The following is a 10,034-nucleotide window of genomic DNA, read 5'->3' as shown; positions in this document are numbered from 1 at the left end:
GGTGTCTTCTTTCTAAAATGGGGTCATTTGTGTGTCAAAATTTTTTTTATCCAAAACATGTTTGTCCACATTTTTCGCGCTGCATGTATACAGAAATTTTACTTTATTTGAAAACTGTCAGCACAGAAAGTTAAAAAAATCATTTTTTTGCCAAAATTCATGTCTTTTTTGCTGAATATAATAAAAAGTAAAAATCGCAGGAGCAATCAAATAGCACCAAAAGAAAGCTTTATTAGTGACAAGAAAAGGAGCCAAAATTCATTTAGGTGGTTGGTTGTATGAGCGAGCAATAAACCGTGAAAGCTGCAGTGGTCTGAATGGAAAAAAAGTGGCCGGTCCTTAACCCCCTTGCCGGTTATCCCGAGCTCAGCTCGGGGTAACCTGCGCAGGAGGATTTCTCAGGCCCCGCTGGGCCGATTTGCAGCAAATAAAAAGCAGCACACGCAGCCGGCACTTTGCCAGCCGCGTGTGCTACCTGATCGCCGCCGCAGCGCGGCGATCCGCCGCGTGCAGCGGCGAAAGAGGGTCCCCCCAGCCGCCCGAGCCCAGCGCAGCCGGAACAAACAGTTCCGGCCAGCGCTAAGGGCTGGATCGGAGGCAGCAGATGTCAGGACGTCGGCTGACGTCCATGACGTCACTCCGCTCGTCGCCATGGCGACGAGGAAAGCGAAACAAGGAAGGCCGCTCATTGCGGCCTTCCTTGTTACTTTTGATCGCCGGAGGCGATCGAAAGTGCGGATCCGGAGCGCCCTCTAGTGGGCTTTCATGCAGCCAACTTTCAGTTGGCTGCATGAAATAGTTTTTTTTAATTAAAAAAAAACCCTCCCGCAGCCTCCCTGGCGATTTTAATAGAACGCCAGGGAGGTTAAGGGGTAGAAAGCCCTAGGTCCTCAAGTGGTTAATGACAGGGTTTTCAAAATTTGCCCAGATGGTCACTGGGTGACTGAGATTATTTAGGGAAGTGGGTGGAGCCTATAATAGCCAATCAAAATCCACCTGTTCATTTTCAAGGAGAATATTTAAATTACTGCCTCAAACCTGCTACAGTTGATCATTGGGTGACTGGGGCTCAAATGCTGGAGAAGGGCAGATCCACAAACAGCCAATATGATTTGTTTAATTTCTATGGGAATATACAAATTATTGATGCCAAAGACCCCAAAGCTTACAAACTTGGTCACTGAGTGTTTGTGTGATAGAGTTAGTAGTAAAAATGTTACTGTGAGTTAGGAAAAGTGGGCGGAGCCAACACCAGCCACATACATACCCAGGCAACGCCGGGTCATCAGCAATTGTTTATAATAATACTACTAATATTTGTATAGTGCTTTTCTCACATAGTGCTTGGTAGCTCCAGCCACTAGGGGGCTCTGAGTAGGTCACCCTGCAGTCTTAGGGAGTCTAGCCCACTGACTCCTTACTGTATAGGTACTGGCTTATTGAACAGGAAGAGTAAAACAGAATTTTGCCTTTTTAAAATGTTAACCAAAACAAAAGTTTGCCTCCTTAAAACAGGAGGTATTTGAGATAATTCAGGTTGGAGTGTGCATATGATGTCTTCCACAATGCATCACTGCTGAATATGCATATGGTCACTTTTCTCAGATACCTTCTGTTTTAAGAATGCAAAATTCCACTTTATACAGTAAGAGGGCCTTTTTGGTCCTTTTTTCACCCCTTACACACTCCAAGGAGTTCTGGCTCTCCATGAGCTTGCTGAGCAATCTGTGAACAGAAAGACACGAGATTTGAACCCTGGCCTCCTATATCAGAGGTGGTGCCCTTAACCCGTACACTTTCCAGCCACGTGTATCTCCTCATCAAGTTTCCCGTCAGGTTTGCTTTGCATAAGGTCAGCTATGTTTTTTTTTCCCTTGGAAAAATTGATTCAGCTGCTTCCCTGAAATTGCAACAAGACCAGGACAGGCCATGCCCCTCATTATGTCATCATCCTCTGTGGTGCTCACTGCTATATAAATCCCACATAAGAGTGTGCTACCACAGAAGAAGAACGCAGCAGCATTCAGGTTCAGGTATACTATTATTTTCATAGCTGTTTTATAGCTGCGCTCTGGATCTGTTGGCCTATGTGCAGTGCAGGTACATGCCAGTGCTGTACTCAGGGGCATAACTAGAAATCACTGGGCTGGAGGGGCCCCCTGTGAAACTTTGGACGCCCCTCCTCCTCTCCACCCCCCTCAAAACTGAAATTAAAAAGGCCAGGCAGGATATAAAAAATGAATTGTATTGGTAGTCTGGTATAGTTGCCCCCAGTATAGGAAGCCTGGTATAAGTGCCCCCAGTATAGGTAGCCAGGTATAAGTGCCCCCAGTATAGGTAGTCTGGTATAGTTGCTCCCGGTAGAGGCAGCTTGCCATATGTGCTCCAGTATAGATAGCCAGGCATAGGTGCCCCTAGTATAGATAGCCAGGTATTATTGCCCCAGTATAGGTAGCCAGGCATAGGTGCCCTTAGTATAGGTACCCAGGTATAGATGCCCCCAGTATAGGTAGCTAGGCATAGGTTCCCCCAGTATAGGTAGCTAGGCATAGGTTCCCCCAGTATAGGTAGCCAGGCATAGGTGCCCTTAGTATAGGTACCCAGGTATAGATGCCCCCAGTATAGGTAGCTAGGCATAGGTTCCCCCAGTATAAGTAGCTAGGCATAGGTTCTCCCAGTATAGGTAGCCAGGCATAGGTGCCCACAGTATAGGTAGCTAGGTATAGCTGCCCCAGTATAGATAGCCAGGCATAGGTGCCGCTAGTATAGGTAGCCAGGTATAAGTGCCCCCAGCATAGGTTAGCCAGGCATAGGTGCCCCACTAAAGGTAGCTAGGTATAGGTGCCCCAGTATAGCTAGTCAGGTATAGGTGCCCAAAAAGAAGCTTTGCAGAAGTCACACAGGGATCAGTTGAAAAGGGCGCCTGAGCTGCCTGTATGTAAATGGTGCCTCCATAGAAATCAATGTTATTTCGGCAAATTTGGGCTACAAGGTGGTGAAAAGGGTGCCCAAGTTTTGATATAGGCTACAAGCAGGCGCCCCTTGGTAGACCATATTTTATTCAGGGACAAGAGCGGGCAGCACGGAGGCAGAATCGTGGGGTGATGTCTGAGTACCACCTGGTGTGGGAAGCGCTATTAGCCAAGGAGGGTCCTGAGTGGATTTGGACCCTCTAGAAGTAAGTGCCCACCCTAAATTGCCTGTTCTGTTTTTATCCAGAAAATTAATGCTGCATACACACTTGAGATAAAAGTCTTTGGAAAAGGCAAGATCACAGACCAATTTTACCCCATTCCATGTAGTATGAGAGCCATACTCTACACAGTCTATTCTATGGAGCTGCACTCCCCATCAGATAAAATCTTTGCAAGATGCTGCACACAAAGATGCCCGTACACATACAAAAGATCATTATCTGCAAAAGATCTCTTCCTGCAATAGATCCATTCCTGCAAAATGCATTCATAGTCTATGAGATCTGCAGAGCCTCATACACACCTTGTTTAACAGACTTCATCTGCATATCTGGCAATCATCTGCAGATCTGAAAATCCATCCTGGTGGATCTGATCTGCAGATGATCTGCAGATGATCTGCAGATGATTGCCTGTTATTAAACAAGGTGTGTATGATGATCTGCAGATCTCATAGACTATGAATGCATTTTGCAGGAATGGATCTATTGCAGGAAGAGATCTTTTGCAGATAATGATCTTTTGAATGTGTAGGGGCATCTTTGTGTGCAGCATCTTGCAAATTTTTTATCTGATGGGGAGTGCAGCTCCATAGAATAGACTGTGTAGAGTATGGCTCTCATACTACATGGAATGGGGTAAAATTGGTCTGTGATCTTGCCTTTTCCAAAAACTTTTATCTCAAGTGTGTATGCAGCATAAGAGCTATCATTGTCCACTGAAAGCATCCCTGTTTATTTTATCTGCACAACTGAGTGCACACAGGTGGTGAAGTGGAGAGATACACCAGCAAGAACAGTGAATCTGCGCTGTGATACTATAACATTCCATATTTTATTTGGCTACCTTTGGCTACAGTAGGGCGTCTTTGTAGCCCTTTTTTTTTATTCGGCTACAAGGTTTTCAGCTACTGTAGGGCGCCCCTTTGTAGCCCATATTTTTTATTCAGCTACAAGGTTTTTGGCTACAAAAGGGCGCCCTACTGTAGCCCATATTTTTTATCCGGCTACAAGGTTTTTGATTCTGCTACCAGGGGGGATTAGGATAAGGCATCACAAGTGGCAGGGGAGTCTTAGGGTTAGGCACCACTAGGGGATTAGGGTTAGACACCACCAGGGGAGTCTTAGGGTTAGGCACCAACAGGGGTGTCTTAGGGTTAGGCACCACCAGGGAGGTCTTAGTGTTAGGCACTGTCAGGGGGGGGGGGGGGGGTAGGATTAGGGGATGGTTCTGTGTGAGAGTAGGGAGAAGTTAGGTCATAGCAATCACCAAGGGCTGTCTTAGGGTTAGGCACCACCAGGGGGGTTAGGGTAAGGCACCATCAAGGGAGGGTTCTGTGTGAGAGTAGGGAGAAGTTTGTCATAGTAATCACTTTTCTCAACTATATCTAGAGCCCAACACATTTTGCCTATAACAGTATCCTTTTTATAAACTAAAACTAGCTTTTTCGACTATACCAGGCGCCCTTTGTAGCCAAATTTGGCATATATGGGCTACACCAAGCGCCCTTTTTTACAGGCGCCCTTTTCAAATGGACGCATCACACGATAGTGGTTTGAGGACATAAGCATGTACTGTATTTGGAATGCATTTTTACCTAAATATGACTTTCTTTCCTTTCATACTTGCCTTATGAATGGAGAAGGCATAGGCAAAAAAAGTGGGAAAAACTTCAGAAAACTTTAAAGTGTTAATGAAATTTTACTCAAAGAGGAACTTTACCCTAATGTAACTTAAAGGGGCACTATAGCAAATTATGTTTTTTTTTTTAAATTTGCTAGATAAAAGTAAACAAGCATTTGGTAGATGTAGCGGAAAAAAAAATTCTTTTTTCACTACTTTTGGACCAGTTTATTGAAAAAGTGTCTTTTATTTGAGCACATAAAATTAGCAATGCATTTTGCGGGTGCTTGCCCGCTTCCTCTGGACAGTGAGGCTGCGATTAGTACCAGGGACCCAGTGCTGCAAGGCGAGAGTGCTAAACACTACGCCACAGTGCTGCCCTTATAAAGTTATATAACGATACTAGTCGACTCGCGGCGTAGCATATGCTGCATTAAGGGGAAGCGGGTCAGACCCCTCCTCCCTCACCTGGGTCCCCCATGTGTGCTGCCCCTCCAGCTTAAGCTCAGCAGGACCCCCCCTCCCTCACCTTGGTCCCCCATGCAGAGGCGGGACAAGGTCCTCCAGCACCCAAAGCTGAGACAGCAAACTGTGTCCCCCCACCCATCCTTCACACACTGATTGCTATTAGACTAAGAGGCGCCCCCGGGCCCCCAACACCTTAATCTCTTGTTATCTGGCTTGCAGTCACTGCCATGCATCCCCTTTTCTTATTTCTCTCTGCTTCAAACACAATAGGGGAATGATAGCTGAGTGAGCTGTGCGCCCCCTCCTACACTGCGCCCTGAAGCTGGAGCCTCTCTCACCTCTGCCTCGGCCCGGCTCTGCCCCCATGTGCGCTGCCCCTCCAGCTTAAACTCAGCAGGACCCCTCCTCATTCACCTGGGTCCCCCATGTGCGCTCCCCCCCCCAGCTTAAGCTCAGCAGGACCCCGCCCCCTCACCTGGGTCCCCCATATGCGCTCCCCCTCCAGCTTAAGCTCAGCAGGACCCCCCCTCCTCCCTCACCTGGGTCACCCATGTGTGCTCCCCCTCCAGCTTAAGCTTAGCAGGACCCCCCCCCCCCTCACCTGGGTCCCCCATGTGCACTCCCCCTCCAGCTTAAGCTCAGCAGGACCCCCCCCCTCACCTGGGTTCCCCATGTGTGCTCCCCCTCCAGCTTAAGCTCAGCAGAACCCACACCTCCCTCACCTGGGTCCCCCATGTGCGCTCCCCCTCCAGCTTAAGTTCAGCAGAACCCCCCTCCCTCACCTGGGTCCCCCATGTGCGCTCCCCCTCCAGCTTCAGTTCAGCAGGACCCCCCCTCCCTTACCTGGGTCCCCCATGTGCGCTTCCCCTCCAGCTTAAGCTCAGCAGCAGCCGCTGCTATTATTAAGAGGCAGCGGGCGGGGATGACTCACCTCTTTCGCGTTCCAGCGTGTGTTCCACTGTCGTCACTTCCTGCAATGCCGCACACTGTATTGTAAGTGGACGGCATTGCAGGAAGTGACGACAGTGGAATGCACGCTGGAACGCGGAAGAGGTGAGTCATCCCCGCCCGCTGCCTCTTACTAATAGCGGCGGCTGCTGCTGAGCTTAAGCTAGAGGGGGAGTGCAGATGGGGGACCCAGGTGAGGGAGGTAGGGTCCGACCCCCCTTCCTGCCGCTGTGCCCAATACCCCCTTCCTGCCCGCTACCCCCTCCAGCTCGGCGGCAAGTCTAGGACCGAACATTTATATAGCGCTTTTCTCCTGTTGGACTCAAAGCGTTCAAGAGCTGCAGCCACTGGGACATGCTCAGGAGGCCACCCTGCAGTGTTAGAGAGTCTTGCCTTGAACTCTTTACTGAATAGGTACTGACCCTAGCCAGGATTTGAACTCTGGTCTCCCCTATCAAAGGCAGTGCCCTTAACCAGGACTCTATTCAGCCACTGCTATTTTTCTCCTCGCTTAGACAGGCCCTGGGGGCAGGCCGCTACTTCTTCTTCTTGCTTGAAGGTTGAGGCACTTACTCTACTATATATATATACATATACTAGCTGGTCACCCGGCGTTGCCCGGGTATGTAATTGGCTAGTGTTAGCACTGCCCACTTTTTCTAATCCTAACACACAATTACTCAAGGATGACCTAGTTTGTGAGCTTTGCGGGCTTTGGCATCAATAATTGGCATTGAAATGAAATAAATCTAATTGGCTGTGGCTCCACTCCTTTGAAAATCAATAGGTGAATTTCGATTAGCTTTTGTAGGCTCCACCCACTTTTCTGAATATTAATCCCAGTCACCCAGTGACCAACTGTGCAAAGTTTAAGAACCCTACCATTAACAGTGTAAGAAAAACAAAAGTTTGCTTTCTTAAAACAGAAAGAATTTGCGATAATTCAGGTTGGAGTGAACTTAAAATGTCACCCAGTGCATCACTGTTGAATATATGCAAATTAACCATTGTTACCCTTAAAAGCTAAACACACTTCCAGAACCACTGGAATGCAATGATGTGTCATTTTGTTAATTTGTACAGAGAGAGCCATAATAATCCAACATGCATACAGACTGTTTTGGATTGTTTAATCCTCATCAGTGCATTGCATGGATTAATTTGGCTCTATGCAGTAGGGCTTGTAACACCGAGAGGTACAGACTAACCAGCAAGCTCATGGTGACCCAGAACTCATTGGAATGTGTAAGGGACTGCAATGGTCCTAAAAGCCCCCTTACTAAGATGTTAAGAAAAACAAAAGTTTGCTTTCTTAAAACAGAAATAATTTGCGATAATTCAGGTTGGAGTGAGCTTGAGATGTCTCCCAGGGCATCACTGCTGAATATATGCAAATTAACCATTGTGCCCTTAGAAGCTAAGTACACCTCCTGTGTAACAGTGTAAGAATGGCTGCAGTATACATTTTCCAGTGAAATTTGTATTTGTCTCCGCCCCCTTTTTGGTTATGGGAATAAAAAGTTTCCTATACTATATTCCATGTAATGTACTATGTGTGTGCCAAATTTCAGTTTACATTCTAGCAGTGAAATTTGTATTTTTCTCCACCCACTGATGTCCTAATGTGTCCCGAGTATGTATTTGGCTGCTGTTGGCTGTGGCCACTTTTTCTAACCCTAACACACAATTGTCAATAGTCAATTACCAAGTGTGTGAGATTTGTGGTCTTTGGCATGAATAATTTTCATTGAAATGAAACACATCTGATTCGCTGTTTGTGGCCCCACCTCTTTTCTAAATATTTAACCCCAGTCACCCAATGATCAACTGTACCAGGTTTAAGGCTTGTGCCATTAACAGTGCAAAAATGGCAGCAATTAAATATTTGCCTTGAAAATCAATAGGTGAATTGTGATTGTTTTTTGTGGGCTCCACCCACTTTTCTGAATATTAATCCCAGTCACCCAGTGACCAACTGTGCAAAGTTTTAGAACCCTACAATTAATAGTGTAAGAATGGCTGCAGTTTACATTTTCCCAGTGAAATTTGTGTTTATCTCCGCCCACTGATGACTTGGCATTGCCCAGGTATGTATTTGGCTGGTGTTGGCTCCGCCCACTTTTTCTAACCCTAACACAAAATTACTTAATGACCAAGTTTGTGAGCTTTGCGGTCTTTGGCATCAATAATTTGCATTGAAATAAAATAAATCTGATTGGCTGTGGCTCCACCCCTTTTCTGAATTTGAACCCCAATTACCCAATGGCCAACTGTACCAGGTACAGGTGATTAACAGTGCAAGAGGCTTGTGCCATTAACAGTGCAAGAATGGCATCAATTAAATATTCCCCTTAAAGATTAATAGGTGGATTTTGATTGGCTTTTGTAGGCTCCACTCACTTTTCTGAATATTAATCTCAGTCACCCAGTGACCAACTGTACAAAGTTTGAGAACCCTACCAATAATAGTGTAAGAATTGCTGCAGTTTACATTTTCTCAGTGAAATTTTTATTTGTCTCCGCCTACTGATGACCCAGCATTGCCCGATTATGTATTTGGCTGGTGTTGGCTGCGCCCACTTTTCCTAACCCTAACACACAATTACTCAATTACTCAATGACCAAGTTTGTGAGCTTTGCGATCTTTGACATCAATAACCTGCATTAAAATGAAACAAATCAGATTGGCTGTTTGGGGCTCCACTCCCTTGTATAAATTTAAACCCCAGTCACGCAATGATCAACTGTACCAGGTTTGAGTCTTGTGCCATTAACAGTGCAAGAATGGCAGCAATGAAGTATTCCCCTGAAAAATCAATAGGTAATTTTTGATTGTTTTTTGTAGGCTCCACCCACTTTTATGAATATTAATCCCAGTCACCCAGTAACCAACTGTGCAAAGTTTGAGAACCCTACCATTAACAGTGTAAGAATGGCTGCTGTTTACATTTTCCCAGTAAAATTTGTATTTGTCTCCGCCCACTTATGACCCTGCGTTGCCCGCTTATGTATTTGGCTGGTGTTGGCTGTGCCCACTTTCCTAACCCTAACACACAATTAATCAATTACTCAATTACCAAGTTTGTGAGCTTTGCGGTGTTTGGCAACAATAATTTGCATTGGAATGAAACAAATCTGATTGTCTATTTGTGGCTCCACCCCCTTTCTGAAATTGAACCCCAATCACCCAATGATCAACTATACCAGGTTTGAGGCTTGTGCCATTAACAGTGCAAGAATGGCAGAAATATCCCCCTTGAAAATTGACCAACTGTGCAAAGTTTGAGAACCCTACCATTAACAGCGTAAGAAAAACAAAAGTTTGCTTTCTTAACACAGAAAGAATTTACGATAATTCAGGTTGGAGTGAGCTTGAGATATCTCCCAGTGCATCCCTGCTGAATATATGCAAATCATCCATTGTTACCCTTAGAAACTAAACACACCTCCAGAACCGCTGGAATGCACTGATGTGTCAGCTTGTTAATTTGTACAGAGCCATAATAATCCAACATACATACAGACTGTTTTGGATTGTTTGATCCTAATCAGTGCATGGTATGGATTAATTTGGCTCTATGCAGTAGGGCTTGTAACACCGAGAGGTACAGACTAACCAGCAAGCTCATGGTGACCCAGAACTCATTGGAGTGTGTAAGGGACTACAATTGTCCTAAAAGCCCCCTTACTAAAATGTTAAGAAAAACAAACGTTTGCTTTCTTAAAACAGAAAGAATTTGCGATAATTCAGGTTGGAGTGAGCTTGAGATGTCTCCCAGTGCATCACTGCTGAATATATGC

At 45.8% G+C, this 10,034-nt stretch overlaps 1 protein-coding gene across 1 annotated transcript in view; it reads left to right on the top strand.

Annotated features, from left to right (window-relative positions):
• Positions 1–2,005: 2,005 nt before the first annotated feature.
• Positions 2,006–10,034, top strand: part of LOC137570330 (fucolectin-like) — a 52,815-nt gene continuing 44,786 nt past the window's right edge. The window contains exon 1 of the mRNA XM_068278975.1: positions 2,006–2,033. The gene's annotated coding sequence lies outside the window, so the exon portion shown is untranslated. The remainder of the gene's footprint in view (positions 2,034–10,034) is intronic.

The sequence above is a fragment of the Hyperolius riggenbachi genome, chromosome 4 (genome assembly GCF_040937935.1).
Source record: "Hyperolius riggenbachi isolate aHypRig1 chromosome 4, aHypRig1.pri, whole genome shotgun sequence".
Classification (NCBI taxonomy): domain Eukaryota; kingdom Metazoa; phylum Chordata; class Amphibia; order Anura; family Hyperoliidae; genus Hyperolius; species Hyperolius riggenbachi.
This window is presented reverse-complemented; position numbering and strand designations above follow the sequence as displayed.